Source organism: Felis catus, chromosome B4 (genome assembly GCF_018350175.1).
Source record: "Felis catus isolate Fca126 chromosome B4, F.catus_Fca126_mat1.0, whole genome shotgun sequence".
Classification (NCBI taxonomy): domain Eukaryota; kingdom Metazoa; phylum Chordata; class Mammalia; order Carnivora; family Felidae; genus Felis; species Felis catus.
Genome location: NC_058374.1, coordinates 38,708,383 through 38,724,812, shown reverse-complemented (window position 1 = coordinate 38,724,812; position 16,430 = coordinate 38,708,383). Strand labels below are relative to the sequence as shown.

At 50.0% G+C, this 16,430-nt stretch overlaps 1 protein-coding gene across 7 annotated transcripts in view; it reads left to right on the top strand.

Moving 5' to 3' along the window:
- TSPAN11 (tetraspanin 11) overlaps positions 1 to 16,430 on the top strand; it is a 74,202-nt gene that overhangs the window by 12,241 nt on the left and 45,531 nt on the right. Inside the window, exon 1 of one of the 7 annotated variants that reach the window (XM_045061261.1) lies at positions 3,236 to 3,410. The exons of the other annotated variants lie outside the window; for them this stretch is intronic. The gene's annotated coding sequence lies outside the window, so the exon portion shown is untranslated. Of the gene's footprint in view, positions 1 to 3,235; positions 3,411 to 16,430 lie in introns of those variants that run through there. 7 annotated transcript variants of the gene reach the window in all.

Here is a 16,430-nt window from a genome sequence, read left to right as displayed (position 1 = left end):
CTTCCTGCTTGCACTCAGGATCATGCCTAAGCTGCCCCACAAGGACCACTACCACCCCCACCCTGAAGCCCACAGGTGTGCTCAGTGGGCTAAGACCAGTGTCATTTCCCAACCATCTCTCAGAGACTCCGGTTAAGTGAGTAGCTGCTGCAGCTGGGGAGTAGGGAGGAGGTTGTTCTGGGCAATTTGCACTCAGCTGGGGATCCCACCCTGGGGGAGGGGGCAGCAGAGGGGGCCAGCACATGAGGACCCTGGTCCCATGAGTCAAGCCTGGTGGGAGTCCTTGTTGAGTCTGAGAGCCAGGGTCATCATTGATTTGGGGCCCGGAGTGCCTCCCACATCCTCTAGACTGCTTCGAGTCTTATACCCCTCTCAGCCTCATACACACACAACAGAGAAAGCGCATCCTGGTGCCTAAGAACAGATAACCCCTGGGGCTCCAGCTCCAGTCTGAGCCCTAAATCCAAGCTTGGGAGGCCTGCAGGGCCTCCAGAGCGTCTCCCACTTCTGTCTGGCTCACTGGGGACTGTAGATGTTTGGAAGTTTCTCCCTCTGCCCTCAGAGTCATGACCACCCAACCCTCTGGCCTTCTCCAATTTCTGTCAGGCCCCTGCACCTGGCTGTTGACTGGGCCACCTGTGGGCAGATGTTGGGGTGACAGGGGAGACCTGCTGCTTCCATCCCAACTCTGTGCCTGAGATGGCAGAGCAGAACTGAGCAGAGAGGGCAGCACTGGCTGGCCTCCTGCCCAGGGTCTGTCTATAGTTGGCAGCCTTTTGGCCTTCCTGTAGTCACATGGCCTCAGACCCCAAGGCCCAGGTGCAGCCTCCAAAGACCAGCCCAGGTTCAGTTTCCTGGGCTATATACAGGGTCTGGAAAGCTGTCATGGGAAGTATGACCCCACACATACAGGGAGCTGCCTTGCAGAGAGGGGAGAGGAAGCCAGGATCAGTCATCATGCCCCAGTGTCCCTGGGGCCCTAGCTGAGAGGCTTCTCAGCTGTGCCGGAAGCCTCTTGGCCACAGGTGTTCTCATCAGCAGCTAGGGGCTGGGCACTAACCAGAGAAGCCTGATGCAGTGGCAGAAACTGGAAAGCAGCCCAGCTCATGAAATGGCCTGGCGGGAGCCAGACTAGGGCATGCTCCTGGGAGGCAGGCACCAGGAGCCTGGCAGGAGGTATCTCCAGACTGTCTGGAGGCTGGTAGGGGAGGGGGAAGGAAAGGCTCCTCTAGGGCAGCACAGGTTGTGGATGAGAGGTAGACCTGTATTTCAGACAAGGCTGTGTGTTTTTGAATTTCCATCTGTGAAATGGGGATCTTAAGATTGCCCGCTTCTTAGTTACTGTGAGAAGTAGTATAACAATTATGTCATCATTATTATCATTATCATTGCCATCATCTGTGCAAGCAAACAGTGAGCTAAAGCCTGGAGAGGACAGAAATAACCAACCACATGCCCACATACAGGGCTGCTGCCGTTCTCCAGGAGGCTTGGGCCCATTTGCCCAGGACAGATGCCATATTGGAAAAATGAGGCGGGGCTATGGAAGAAAATTCAGCAATGCCTCAGTAAGTTACACACATGACCCAGCAATCGCATGCCTAGGCATTACCCAGAGGAATTGAAAACAGGTGTCCAGACAAAAACGTGTGCATGAATGTTCACACCAGCTCTATTCACTATAGCCAAAATGTGGAAACAACCCAAATGCCTATGGACAGATGAATGGATAAGCAAAAGGTGCTCTATGCATACAAGTGAACGTTACTCAGCTGTAACAAAGAATAAAGTACTAATACGTGCTAGAGCATGGATGAACCTTGAAGACGTTATGCAAAGTGAGAGAAGCCAGACACAGAAAATCACATATTGCATAATTATGTTGATATGGAGTAATCAGAGTAGGCAAATCCTTAGAGAAGCTCATTAGAGGTTTCCAGAAGTTGGGGGGAAGGGAAGTAGGGAGTGGCTGCTTAATGGGTACAAGTTTTCCATTTGGAGTGATGAAAAGTCCTGAACTAGATAGTGGCGGATTCCCTTAATGACACAGAATTGTACACTTTAAAATGGCTATAATGGTAAATTTTATGTTACGTCTGTTTTACCACAATAAAAAAAGGGAAAAAATGGGATAGAATTGGGGCCAGGTGCGGGTCAGGAGAAGATGAACCACTGATGAAATGAAGAGTTTCTCAGATAATCTCAGAGGTCACTTTCAGTTCTTAAAATAGCTTGTAAGTCTATGATATAGGAAGTAGATTTCTATGAGGTAGGCCCCAACAGCTCTCCCCTCGCTTATTTTGACTGGGGACAAGTGTGGAGAACAATATGAAATTAAAGAATAAAAAACCTAATGCCTGCATCTTGGTCTCCTAGAGTGCTAGAGCTGGGTTTCTTGCATGGTTCCAGCTTCAGGGGGAGTAAGGGAGGGGGAGACACTGTTCAAATGGGCTTGAAGCGGGGGCGGGCGGAGAAGGGGACTTAGCACACCCCTTCAGCCAGAGAAGATACACACCTTATCTGTTTTATATGTTAGGTTCTACATACAAACTTGTTTGAAAGCATGTACTGCTAGAACACCAAGTTCATCATAAAGAAACTGAGGCACAGAGACAGGCAGGTGCTGTCCAAGGTGCTGGCAAGTAGTGAGGGAAATCCTGAATTAAACTCCCCCTCCCCACACACCTGGGCTTCTGCCTGTCTGCCATCCCCCCACCTCCGTAAATACCATCAGCAGACATTCCTAGCATCCCTTTGGCAGTTCCCCCTTTGTTTGGGAGTCATGGGAAAAGAGGACTGCCCTTCGTGCCTGTCCCCACCCCCCCCGCCCCGGGCTCCAGGAACACACACTCTCCCCAGCCAAATCCCCCTCATGCCAAGTGTCAGCCTTCCCGTAGGGGGTGATGACCAAGCAGCCCCTGCCAGGACAGAGCCTCAAGAACATGTCTCCACGTGGGTGATGAAAAGAGCAGCTCTTTCTGGGTGGAAGTCCTACATCCATTCGTTCACAAAGACTGGGGAAATTATAATACAGATCCATCTCAGAGTATGGGAAAAATTACAGACTGTATTCTTCACTATAATGAAGCTGGTTTTTAGAGGGAGCAGTGCAATGCATATTAGGCAATGCATTTTTAATTTTTGAAGGTGTTTCTGAGACCTAATGTGTCAAAATTAAAACCCTGTGGTCTTTGTGGAGAGAGGCAGTGATTTTCCTTATTGGGTTTAGGGTTTTGCTTCACCATCGGCTCCTTTGCTCCCCTAGCCTGGTCCACTGGTGGGTGCAGTGAGGCAGCCTGGCCCAGCTGCCTTGGACTGACAAGGAGCCGGCCTGGCCTACCCTTGACTGTCTTAGACGACATCCTTTCCACCGCAGCCTTACAGAGCCACCGCGAATCAACCAGACACAGGTTTGGTTCTCCCTTCAGATGCCTGGGCTCCGTGGGGGATTTTAAAATTCATTTAAAGGAATGCTTGTTCCCCAACCCCAGGATCTGGTTTATAACCTGTGAAACCATTTGGGTTTATTTACTGTAACCTCATAAGTAGTGACTCTAATTCTGTCATTCCCTGGACTAGAGGGTCCGGTGGTGCCCATTGCTTTCATAATGAAGTCCAGAATCTTGAGCCTGGCAAATGGCTGCTTTGTCACCATCTTTGCTGAATTTCCACTTGTCCTTGAACTCTTGCCAGTAGTTCCTCCTCTGCACACCTGGACAGACTCTTTTCTCTCTGAACTCCATGCATAGTGTTGGATGACGTGGATGCGGCTGTCTCCCCAGCTGTGAGCTCTTTGATCTCTGGCCCATTGCATCACATAGCAAGGCCTCAAATGTTCAGTGAATGAATAGACTGATTAATTAGTTAATCTCAGAAGAGAACACAGATATGTGAACCACCACCCTAACCACTGCAACAGTAGACAAAGGGTAGGCCTGCGGTGGGGTGGTAACAGTGAGAAGATCAGAATGAATCAATTCCTAAGAGTTGATGGAGGAGCCTGCAGAAGGGGGACAGCTTGGTGAAGTAGTATGTGTTGGGGTGGGAGGTAGTGACACTGAAAAAGAGGGAGAAGTGGGACATAATCCTGAAGATAGTGCACTGGGTGGCGGGAGGGTGGGAACGTCACTACGCTTAGGGATGCAGGATGGCTGGGTTTGTGGGGGACATCCTGGCTTAGTTTTAGACAGGCTAGCAGTCAGGGACTCGTGGCCACATGAGTGAGCCTAAGCCTCAGTAGGCTCCTGAGAGTCATCAGCTTGTGAGACTTAGGTGGAGCTGGGCATGAGTGGGGTTGAAAAGAAGAGACACTGGGCACCTGGGTGACTCAGTCAGTTGAGCGTCTGACTCTTGATTTCAGCTCAGGTCATGACCTCAGTTTGTGAGTCCGAGCCCCATGTTAGGCTCTGTGCTGACAGCGTGGAGCCTGCTTCGGATTCTCTTTCTCTCCCTCCCTCCCTCCCTCTCTCTCTCTCTCTCTCTCTCTCAAAATAAATAAAACTTAAAAAAAGAAAAAAAAAAAGAAGTGACTTTGGGTTGAGTAGAGTGGTAGGGGCAGCCAGACTGTGGTAGGCTGCAGAACGACCAGACAGGAAAATGAAGCTTCAGGCCTTGGTGGCCAGGAGAAGAAGGGTCTGTCAATAACTTGAGGAGACAGGATGCACATTATCGTAGGACTTGGGAGGTAGCATGTGTGGCAACCAGATTGGGCTTCGGAGCCTCCCACCCGCAGTTGTATCCTGGCTCTGTGCACCGGTCTAGGTGAGGACCAACTTGTTGCCCTTCCAGATGGAGCTACAGAGGACCTATTTTTGCCTTCTGTTTGAGTGGGACATTGTGCAGAGAAGACTCTGACTCGTGGAGATATGATTCAGTTAGAGACCCAACAGGACAAAAAGTTTCTTCTTCTTTCTTGTAACAGTCCAGGGCAGACAAGCTGTTGTGCTCCACATAGTCATACGTGGATCCAGGTTCCTGCTCTCTTATTTCTCTACCATCCCTAAGGGCAGTGTGTGGTCTCCAGGGCAGTCCCCAGACCAGCAGCATCAGTATCCCCCAGAAATTTGTTGGAAAAGCAAATTCTCCGGCACTACCCCAGATCTACTGGGTCAGAATCTCTGGGGCTGGAGCCAAACTACCTGTGACTGTGAACGCCCTCCAGGTGATTCTAATGTGCCTGAAAGTTAGAGAAGCAGTGCTCTGGGGTGCTGTCCTTGTGTGGTGTAAGCTAGATTTCGGGCACATCTGTGGTCCCACTCTCAGGGGACAGATTGTAGAGATGTGTAGGGGCAAGCCTGGAAGTGGCACTTCCACTCACATTCCGTTGTCAAGGACTAGTACTCAGCCAGATCTAGCTGCTGAGAGGTCTGGGAAATGTGGTTGCTAGTTAGGTGTCCCTGTACCCACCTGCAACTCCATTATGATGGGAGGAGGAGAGAACAACTTTTGATAAACCACTAGCAGCCTGGGCTTATCTGCAATCAGTTTTAATCCACTATCCTCCAGAAGAGAGGGGGATATCTACCTGCAGATCAAAGTTAAGTCTTATATGTTTAAAAAGGTATATGGGGGTGGGGGGTTGTCAGTTGTACCAGCCCCCAAATGTCTGCCCACCCCCAGTGGGTTTGGGCAGCCCACCCCTTAGACACACACCTATCTTATTTGCTCACCCACTATATATTGTGCTACCCAGTCCCTATTTGTAAACTTCCAGTAAAAGTCAAGATTTCACCCGAGGCACCAAGTCTTGGCAAGGAATGAGACAGAGAAGGAAGAAATGAGCTTGACAAGGCAGCTGCGTGCACCCGCCTAGACCGTGCCGTGCAGTGCACAACTCCAGGGGCAGCCGCTCACGGGGCCTCTGATGTGTACACCTCCCCCTGGAGTTGAGTGATGTGGCTGCCCTGTCGTTGTCACCCCCCTGAACCCCAACACCCTGGGCTCTGGGGCCTTCCTCCTGCCCTTGCTCTTTACCCTGTAGATCCTGAGGTCACCCTGAGTGGGCCACCTCTGAACATCCATCCTTGCTATGAGAGGCTTCTCAGGAGGTGTCTCAGTGCTCCACGTACCAAAGCTTGGACAGAGAAATTGACTCTGGGTGAAGGCCATTTTTTTTTTTTTCTTTCCTCAAAGCCTGATGAAAGCCCAGACCAGCAACACCAGTGATGAGTCCCTGGGTCTGCCGGGAGAGGCTCAGCGTCTTCAGTTATAAAATAGGTACACCTGAGACAGTTAAATGAGGGGCTGACACTGCTGGAGGGGTGGGGCTTCTGACTGCTGGCCAGGACTCTAGGAGATGTTGGGGCCAGAGGTGGCTTCTCAAGGCCCTGAAACACAGGCAGAATGACTTGCTTCCCTGGGATCAGGTATTTGTTTATGTAATGAGCTCCTTTCAGGTGCTTGCATGCTCTAACAGTTCAGCCGCCCTGCCGCGGAGCGTTGTACTGGGGGAAGGAAGGAAGGAAGCCATGCTTGCACGAGGTCCTGCCGGGGTGGGCCTCGGGGCCCCAGGCTCTCCCAGCCTCTGCTGGATGGCCATCTTGAAGGGCTGGAGCAAAGGCAAGGAAAAGACTGTGTGCTGTTTGGAGAAGGGGCTAACTGCACGCTTGCCTTCAAAACCTGTCAAAGCTGCCCGTCCTGCTGCCATTTCTGGTGAGGTCTGACTCCACAAGGAAGCGCCTGACTATGTGCCAGGTGTTTCCCATCAGCAGGGGCTGGCCCGTCTCTGAGACTTGTTTGGGTGATTTTCTACCGTGGCATACTCTGGGCATAGGTCTGTATTCCTCACCTGAGGCTGGAGCTGAAAGACTAGGGGAAAGAGGGGATGATGTAGAGGGGGCACCTGGGTGGCTTAGTCATTTGAGCGGCCAACGATTGATTTTGGCTCAGGTCATGATCCTAGGGTTGTGGGATCAAGCACCGGGTCAGGCTCCACACTGAGCATGGAGCCTGCTTGGGATATTTCTCTCTCTCTCTCTCTCTCTCTCTCTCTCTCTCTCTCTCTCTCTCTCTCTCCCTCCCTCCCTCCCTCCCTCCCTCCCTCCCCCCCATCCCCCTCCCTCCCCCCTGCCCCTCTCCTGTTCATGTGTGCACTCTCCCTCTCTCCTCCCTAAAAATAAAATAAATAAATAATTTAAAAAGAAAGAAAGAAAGAAAGCCCTGGAGAGAGTAATGAAAATACCAGGGCGCCTGAGTGGTTCAGTCCACTAAGCATCCGACTCTTGATTTCAGCTCAGGTCATGATCTCAGTTGGTGAGTTTGAGCCCCACATCGGGCTCTGCACTGATGGCACAGAGACTGCTTGGAATTCTCTCTCTCCCTCTCTTTCTGCCTCTCCCTGTCTCGTGCTCTCTGTCTCTCTCTCTCTCAAAATAAATAAATATTTTTTTTAAAAATAGTGAAATTACCACACGTGTAAATGTGCAGAAAGCAGCCAAAGCAGTACTCAGTGGGAAATACATAGCCTTCAATGTATGTATGCACCTTGAAAAAGATCAAAAGGCTGTACAACTAAGATCTCTGCACTTTATATTTGTTAAACTTCCATTTTAAGTTTAGAAAAATAGGAAATCATTGATACAACAAATTCACTAAAATACAAATAAGGAATAACATTTAACTATATCTGCCTTCTAAGAAAGACTTCTCTAACTAAAGTGATTTTTGTCATACTTTCAAACTGAAAATTTCAGGTGGTCAATGTAGGACCATTGACCTTCAGTAAACCCATCCATCAGGAGCTTATATAAAAATTGCATTTTTTGGGGCGCCTGGGTGGCGCAGTCAGTTAAGCGTCCGACTTCAGCCAGGTCACGATCTTGCGGTCCGTGAGTTCGAGCCCCGCGTCGGGCTCTGGGCTGATGGCTCAGAGCCTGGAGCCTGTTTCCGATTCTGTGTCTCCCTCTCTCTCTGCCCCTCCCCCGTTCATGCTCTGTCTCTCTCTGTCCCAAAAATAAATAAACGTTGAAAAAAATTGCATTTTCGGGACACGTTGGGTAAAACAGAGCTTAGAAAGTAAGATGTTGGTGAATGATAAAAGAAGACGAGGAAAAATAATATCTCAATATATTTTCATAAGTTCAGACTTAACCTTGGCAAGTGGAAACCCAGGGAACTGGTCTGGTGTCAATGGGCTGTTTCCAGGATCACCTTTGGAAAAGGTCCCCTACAACTATCCGTAGCCTTCCAATGTATAATCCCAAATTGATTCCTCTATACTTCTACAGAGAACGTAATTCTCTATCATTCTTACCCTGTCTCCTTCCATCACTGGTTATTTGGTAGGTTCTCATGATTTTGAGGCTTATCTTAACATTAACCTTAGTTAAATCGTGTTAATATTTGTATCCCCCTTCTTTTAAAGTGACTTTCCTGTTGGAACCAATCTACTCTGTTAAAGTTAGGTCCTGACTTTTCTGTAGCGGATTCCTCATGTCACCTGGGAACAGGGTCTCCTGTCACAGTCGTCTACATAGAGTCTACTAGCAGGTGGATGGGTTTAGGTACAGAAACTGTGAAACTCTGTCTCCGGCTATCAGACACCTGGTCTCTGGCTGATATATTCTATAGGGTTACCCATACATTGTCCTTCATTGAGAAGCTCTCAGGGATTTGGTTGTAATAATTCCTTTGCTCTTGGGTGGCACTGAGGCTGTAAAATTACAGTGCACACAGTTGTGAATTCACCATCCTGTTGGATCCTCACAGCCACCCTGCAAGGGAGACAAAGCTGGACTAGCATCAGGTCCATTTTACAGAGGAGGAAGCTGAGGCCCAGAGTCACACTGCTGTAGGTGACAGCTGGTATTCACACCCAGTCTTCTAAACTGCTGACGAGTACTATTTTTATTTGCTCATTGACTCTTCTCAGAAGCACTAAGGAGGTCCTCATTTCATGGGTCAGGCTGCAGTTTACAAAAAGACGCAGGAAACACATAGCAAAGGATGACACCCATCTACACACAGAATCCAAAAACTCTGTTTATGTATAAACGTGGAGAACAAGGAAAAAGCCAAACCGTTTGCCTCAGGTTATGAGTGGAGCCCTGTGTGATCCATGTAATGCATGTTGGCACTTTCAAATGAAGTAAAAAATAACCCATGTACTTAGGAAAACGTATCTCTCAGAGCATAAAGACTAAGACTTCTTGGTGCTAGGATTTTAATTCAGGTTCCACCTACAGCACCATCCACATGGCACTATAGTTAGCAATCAAACCTTAAGTTTGGTCCAGAAAAGTTGCCCACTTTCATTTACCTGCACACAACAAATACGGTGATATAAATGAAACACCGGCAGTAGCCCAGAGGCCCCAGGCCAGCCCATGCCACACGGTAGCACTAGCAGCTGCTAGATCCCCAGCCTCAAAGTTGAGGAGATGGAGGACCAGGGAGAAGAAGGTGGGCCCCCCCGGAGGGTTCCCCTAAGCAGTTTGGTATCTTGATAGTGACAGCTGCTTCTCCCGACCCAGGAACACTGGCCCCACCACCTCCTCCTGCGGCCCCTGCCTGGGGTCTTGGCCCCTGGAAGCTTCCCTCATTTTTAGCTCCTACCAGAGGCCACCAAGCTGAGAGAAGTTACCAGAAGCCAGAACTGGAACCGCCCAGATAAAAGTAAAACATCTGCACCCACTCTGCCCATGTCTCTCCACTTCCCAGTTCTGTGCCTTCCTCTTCTGGAAGAGGGATAGTCACACCATTATGGGATAGTTTTAAGTAGTAAATTACTGCACATATAGCACTTAGCTCAGTTGTCTAGCACGTGGTTAGCATTTAGGAAATTTATTATTATTATTATTATTATATTTATTATTATTATATCAGCCAATCAAAATTTGTTGGTGGCCATGGAGATAGGAGACCAGGTCCCTGCCCTGCCACTCATCTGCACTGTGACTTTGGCCACAGTGTGATCACCCCCACCACTAGTTCCTTCCCCATCCCCGCCCCAGGGATCCTTTTGGCACTTTTCAGCTGACCCATTTGGAAGGTCGGAGAAAATCCCACTTTCCTGACTGCTTCAGAGGGACTTTCCACCCACCAGGAATGGGTCAGGCAAGTGGAAATTACAAGAGAGAAGGAAAAGACAAAGAAGGACAAAGCTGTCTATGCAGGGGAAGGAATCACGCTATGCAGGGCTGCAACCAGCTTTATTAGGAGCCCACATTAAGTTATAAATGCAACCACTTAGATTGTTTTTTTTTCCTTTCCAATTGTTTTTGCCCATCATGCAGGCATGGTCACTCGTTGGCCAAGAACCCAGAAGTGGAAACTGGCACTTAACTTAGAGGAAGGGGTAGGGGTGGGGTGGGGTCTGGTTTTTCCATAGCAAACACACACTGGTTTTGTTTTTATTTTAGAATCACTAAGCTCCCCGGGAGCCCCCTCCCTGACCTCAGATATGAGGTGCTCACCCCTTAGGAATGAAGAGTCAAGGCACACCCAAACATGAGCTTTTGTGAATGGGAGCAGAGAAGAGGCCCCTGACATCCCAGGAGTAGAGAGTATAGGGAAATGGGAAAAGTCACAACTAAGTGTGGCCAGCAAGATTGTCCCCAGGCCCCTAACCTGATTTGCTGGCCTTTCTGCAGCCACAGTGCCCAGCCATACCTCCAGGCCTCTGCTCACAGCATCCTCTCTGCCTGAGCAGCCTTCCTTCCTGTTCTGCCTGCAGGGACTCTACTGGTTCTCAAAGACCAGATTAAATGCCCCTCTCACCTGCCCATCCCATTGTGGCAGAATTACTGCCACTTCCTCTGTGCCACCCTCAGGGTGTAGAGGCGATCTACATGCCTGTGCCCCACCCCCGGACTAACTCCAGTGATTCTGAGTACAGCTCTTGGCACATAGTGGGGACTCAGTGCACGTTTGTTGAATGATTGAAGGATGCAGCTGGCCCAGGGACCAACAGTGCCTTCGTACTTACCTGGGATTTGTACAGTCTGCCCCCAAGCACTCCACACCTCCTGCTGCCCCTCACCATTAAAGGACTCAGCTCTTCCCTCACCCACCACCCAGGGGATCCATTCTGCCCCCCACTCTGGTGCTCGCCCTGGCTGAGCCTTGCCCTGCACAGCGTGAGTTCCCACACATTTGGCCAGCCCACTGGGCTCTTTGTACATATCTCTCATCCTCTCTGCACTTTGAGACTCATTCACTTGGGGGGCTGGCAGTAGAAGAGATAATAATCCCCAGTTCTCATGGCCTGGGACGTTACACATCCGGCCTGATGAAAGTCCCCCAAATCTGTCACTTCACCATCAAGGCATTTGCGGTTGCTTTTCTGAGAATCCTGTGGTGTGGGTCCTGACTGTGCTATTAGCAGCCCCCAGGCCTCTGGCTGCCCTTGAATGCCAGCTTTGTTCTGTACTCAGAGCCTGGGCCTGGAGGGACAGGCACCCTGAAGCTGCATTAGCAGGCTGTCTGGGAAGTCTCTGACATCTCAACGGGAACACGTCCTAAATGTGGATTTTGTGTGAGAGGGTGTGCCCACCCCGCGCTCCGCCCGTACCCACTCAGCTATGTCTATTCAGATGCAAAGGATGGTCTTAGTGCAGGGGTATGGACTTCCAGAACTCGTAGGGGCTTTAAAGAACACTGATCCAAAGTGGCCCTCAGACCAGCAACAGCATCTGGGAATAGGGTGACCTGACATCCTGACTTGCTGGGTGTGGTCCAGGTTTAGCACTGAAAGTCCAATATTCTGAAAAATCCCTCCCTCAGTCATGGCACATTAGATCATTAGCTACCTACTTGCCTGCCTTGTGGCTTCCTGACACTTGCCTGCCTTATGGGTAGGAAAACATACAGCCAAGAGGGGATGCAACCCGCCAAAGTGCAGGCAGCAAGGAAGGGGCAGAGGCAGGAGAAGTGTCCTGCCTCCGTGGGTGGCTCAGCTGCCCGGTCTCAGCAGGTTCAGCCGATACACCAGGGCCCAACCAGTCAGCTTGTTAGAAGATTAAGAAGGCACTGAAAAGGGGCATCTGGGTGGCTCAGTCTGTCGAGCATCTGACTTTAGCTCAGGTCATGATCTCAAAGTTCGTGAGTTCGAGCCCTGTGTTGGGCTCTGTGCTGACAGCTCGGAGCCTGCAGCCTGCTTCAGTTTCTGGGTCTCCCTCTCTCTCTGCCCCTCCCCTGCTTGTGCTCTCTTAAAAATAAGTAGGAAAACATTTTTTAAAAAGGCACTGAAAAAGACTCAAACTAGTTGCTGCCATCACTGGGCACTGGTCTCAGGAGGGAAGGTAGAGATGGCAATCTTGAGGGAGGGGGGACCCCGCTGAGCCTGGAGCATGTGGGAGGGCAGCAAGGAGCCAGGACTCCAGATGCAGGGCACAGTGGGGCCAAGGCTGGAGGGAGGGGCAGCAGGTCTTGTAAGAGGCCAAAGAAGGGATCAGCTTGGCTGGAGCAGGGCTCCAGGAGGTACGGTCACCTCTTCTTTGTACTCAGGCTAGTCCAGGACCCCATGACCAACAGTGACTACCACCTCTGGGCGGCAAGGTATCTCTGCCTTGCCTGCCCCCACTGTCTGCCTCTGGCCCCTGAGGGAAACCTCCTGCCATTGGCTCACAAAGTCCAATTCTCCATCCTCTAGACAGAAATAAAACCCACTTAGGAAGGTAAGCTATTTCCCACAAATCCTCAGACGCCCCTCGGAGTTCTGTGAACATGGTCTTGGAGGGTCTGAAACCCTGCTTCCTCCATCCTGGCAGGTCAAATGGCACGTGTTTGCTTTTCTCCTCTCTGGAGGAGAGGCCTTTCCTACCTCCACCCCCCAGCCACTGTCCCCACGTGTTACTCGCTAACCACAGGGGAGACTGAGGAAAACAAGGTCCTGGAGAGGGGTGTCCATCAGGGCAGCTGTCTGTCTGCCAGGAATCCCATCCAGAACCACCTGGCAGGTGGGCTGGGAGTGTCCACTCTCCTAGGAGGGTAGTTGCCTCACCCTCCCTATCCACCTGTCCCGGGCCACTAGGCAGTCGAGTTAAGGGCAATCAATGTCCTGAAGCTGATGCAGAACCACAGGAGAGTGTTCAGTGAGGCCATTCTTCACGGGGCTTGCATTTCAGAAAGAGTCCCTTGGCAGGGGCCGAGGGGCTGGGGCTGATGAGACGCCCAGAGACAGTTAAGAAGTTAGTGCTGAAGTCTAAGAAGGAGATGGTGAGGTCTCAACCAGACCAGTGGCAGCAGGGATGGTGGGCAGGGGACAGATACCTACGGGCAGGTAGTGAGTACAATTAAGAGGCAGCAGGGGAATGAGCCCGGGGAGGAGGAGGAGGAGGAAGAAGCCATGCTTCTTCTGACACCCAAGGGGAAGGATTGGCGAACAGAGGAGTGAGGGTCCCAGAAGCCAGGGAGAGGGGCTGGGCCACAGTGCCATGTGCTGGGAGAGGATTCACCTCTGCCAGAGCGGCATCAGTGCAGGATGAGGGTGGCTTAGGGATCCAGGGGAGGGGAGGAAATGGAGACTCAGGTAGATATTTTCTTTTTTTTTTTTAATTTTTTTGTCAACGTTTATTTATTTTTGGGACAGAGAGAGACAGAGCATGAATGGGGGAGGGGCAGAGAGAGAGGGAGGCACAGAATCGGAAACAGGCTCCAGGCTCCGAGCCATCAGCCCAGAGCCCGACGCGGGGCTCGAACTCACGGACCGCGAGATCGTGACCTGAGCCGAAGTCGGGACGCTTAACCGACTGTGCCACCCAGGCGCCCCACAGGTAGATATTTTCAAATGAGAAGGGAAGCAGCTTCTAGGGAAGGGGTTAGAAGAATGCCTAGGATTAAGGAGCATTTTTGCATCGATAAGGAGGGAAACGTGTGTGTGTGCTTGTTTCCTTGAGAAAGGTAATACAGCTCTAAAAGTGTCTGAGACCCAGGCTTTTTAAAACTGATCGCTCTTTTCAACTCATAGCTCGAAATGGCTACGAGAGCTGTAGTCAGCCCATCAGGATTCCAACCAACAGGAAGAAGGAAAGACTGAAGGGAGACATGCCCCCTCCTCACTTTAAGGATATTTCTGATCATTAGAGATAAAGACTGACATTCATTAATGACAAAGGGATCGATCTACCAGGATGATATCACAACTCCAAGTCTGTATGCGCTCCATAAAACAATTGCAAAATAGATGCAGCAAAAATGGACAGAACCAAAGAATAGACAAATTCATGGTCATGGCGGGGGTCTGTAGTATACCTTTTCAACAGATCAGAGAACCAACAGACACAAATACAGTAAAGACACAGATGTGAAAAGAGCTGTTAACAGATTTGGCCTAACTAACACACATAGAGTTCTGCACCCTACTTTTTTTTTCAAATGCACATGAAGCATACACCCGGAAAATGATACTCTAAGAAATCTAGTACACTACTCTGCTTCCATGCCTTTTGCCAGCAGTCAATCCTGGCTGCACCTAGCAGGAAGGAATGCTGGGAAATGTCTCCTCCAGGTGGCCAGTGCTCACTGAAACTGAGGGATTCTGGTCCGAAGGCAGAAGGGGAGAACAAGTATTAAGGAAACCAGCCATCTCTGTCCCTTTGTCCCGTCCTCTGACTGCCTGAGTCCCAAGAGCACTGCACAGTGGGTAAGAGCTTGGGCTGAGTCAGATGCCCCTCACCCTCTCCTGGCTTTGCCACTTACTTGCTGTGTGACTTTGGATAGGTTATTTAACCTATGTGAGCCTCCATTTCCTTACCTTTTAAAAACAGGAATTACCCTTCTTCCTAGGGCTGCTGGAAAGATGGGACAAGATAACATGTATAAAGCACTTAGTTCTGTGCCTGGCACATAATAAATGCTCAATAAATGTTAGCGGCTCAGAGACGGTAAGTAACTTACCCAAGGTCAAACAGCCAATAAATGACAAGTTTAGCTTTCAAATCCAAGCATCTGGCTCTAAGCTGGGAAGCTGGTTCTTTGGGGCCTCTGCCACCCCCAGCACAGGGCCCTACATACAGTGGGGATGTGGTGGAGGAAGAAAGCTGAACAGGAGGGGAAAGGAACTTGTGGTGGAGGAAGAAGCCTGAACAGGAGGGGATAGGAAACTGCTACCACCAATTAGCCTTGTCACTTTAGCAAATGTTAATTTCCTCATTCCCTCTGCAGAAGGTTGAATTAATGAGCCCAGAGGTTTTTTTTTTCCCCCTGACCCTGATATATTCAGTTCTGTCTTCTCTACCACTAATGGCTAAAATTTTACTGTTAGAAATGTGTTTCTTCTTGTTAAATCCTGTCTTCTGCCTCAACTCCTTTTTTAAAAATACAGTTTTCCTTTAGAGGGTGCTAGCCCCTTCGTTTGTGGGTCCTGACACTTGGTATACAGGTCTAGAGAAGGGTCTATAGCCTGGCTCTGCAGGCCCTGGTTGGGAGGAGAGATGCAGACAGGAGAGCCCAGGGCCCAAACAAGCTGTCCATTTACTAATGGCCCACAGTGGCCCAGAGGCTCTTTTGTCAGGGCCACCTGCACAACGGCCATGTAATAGCTCCTGTTCCAGTCGCCCAGCTGACCCCATCTATCACCATTTTTCACCCTTTTTTTTTTGTAGGCTTCCTTTTTTTCTCCTTCTGTATTTTTGTCCACCACACTGCCTCTGAGACAAAATCGGAGAAAAATGGGTTTTGTCCTTTTTTAACCAGAAGACTAAAAGTCTTAAATTACCTTCTTCAAGTTCTGCAAATAGAAATCCCAAATAAGACAGCCACCTTTTCTTTTCTTTCTTCCTCTCTCTGTCTAGGAGCCCATGGGCTTGAAATAAAAGGCAGAGTGGTAGCTTAGGAAGAACAGTGTGGGCTCAGCCCAGCACCGGCCAGGAAGAGGAGCAGGGTGGTAACAGGGAGGGCCTGACTGGAGATGGAGAATGAGGGAGAACGAGAATGGAAATGAGCAAAACCATTGCCCCATTGCTTATGGCTCTAGAATAAGAAAGGTCCCCTCAGGGGCCCGGTTTCTTAACAACTGCTCTGTGCATGGTAGAGCATGTGCGGGTGCGGTGCCGGGGGGAAATGGAGCTGAGGGGAAGAGGAAGCTACAGAGGCTATTGTTCAGACTTACTGGGAAACAAATGGGGTTACTAGGCACAGTGAAGCTCCTGTACGTGTGTCACCCCACTGACATCATGGTTCCCAGAGAGCCCCTCAGTGGGCAATAGGACAAGCAGAGGGAGCGTGGTTCCAGGGCAACAGCTAGGAATTTGGGGGCTGGAGTCCTGGGTTCTAATCCATGCTGCATATAATAATAATAGCTAGCATTTATGGAGCACTTACTGTGTGCCGAGGACTATGCTAAACACCTCACATAGATGATCACATTTTATCTTCCAAACAAGCCTGCAGCGTAGGTATTGTTATTATCTCTGGTACAGATGAGGACGCTGAGGAATGAGCAGTTGAATGACTCACCCAAAGTCTCACGTATCTTGTGACAGACCTGGGTT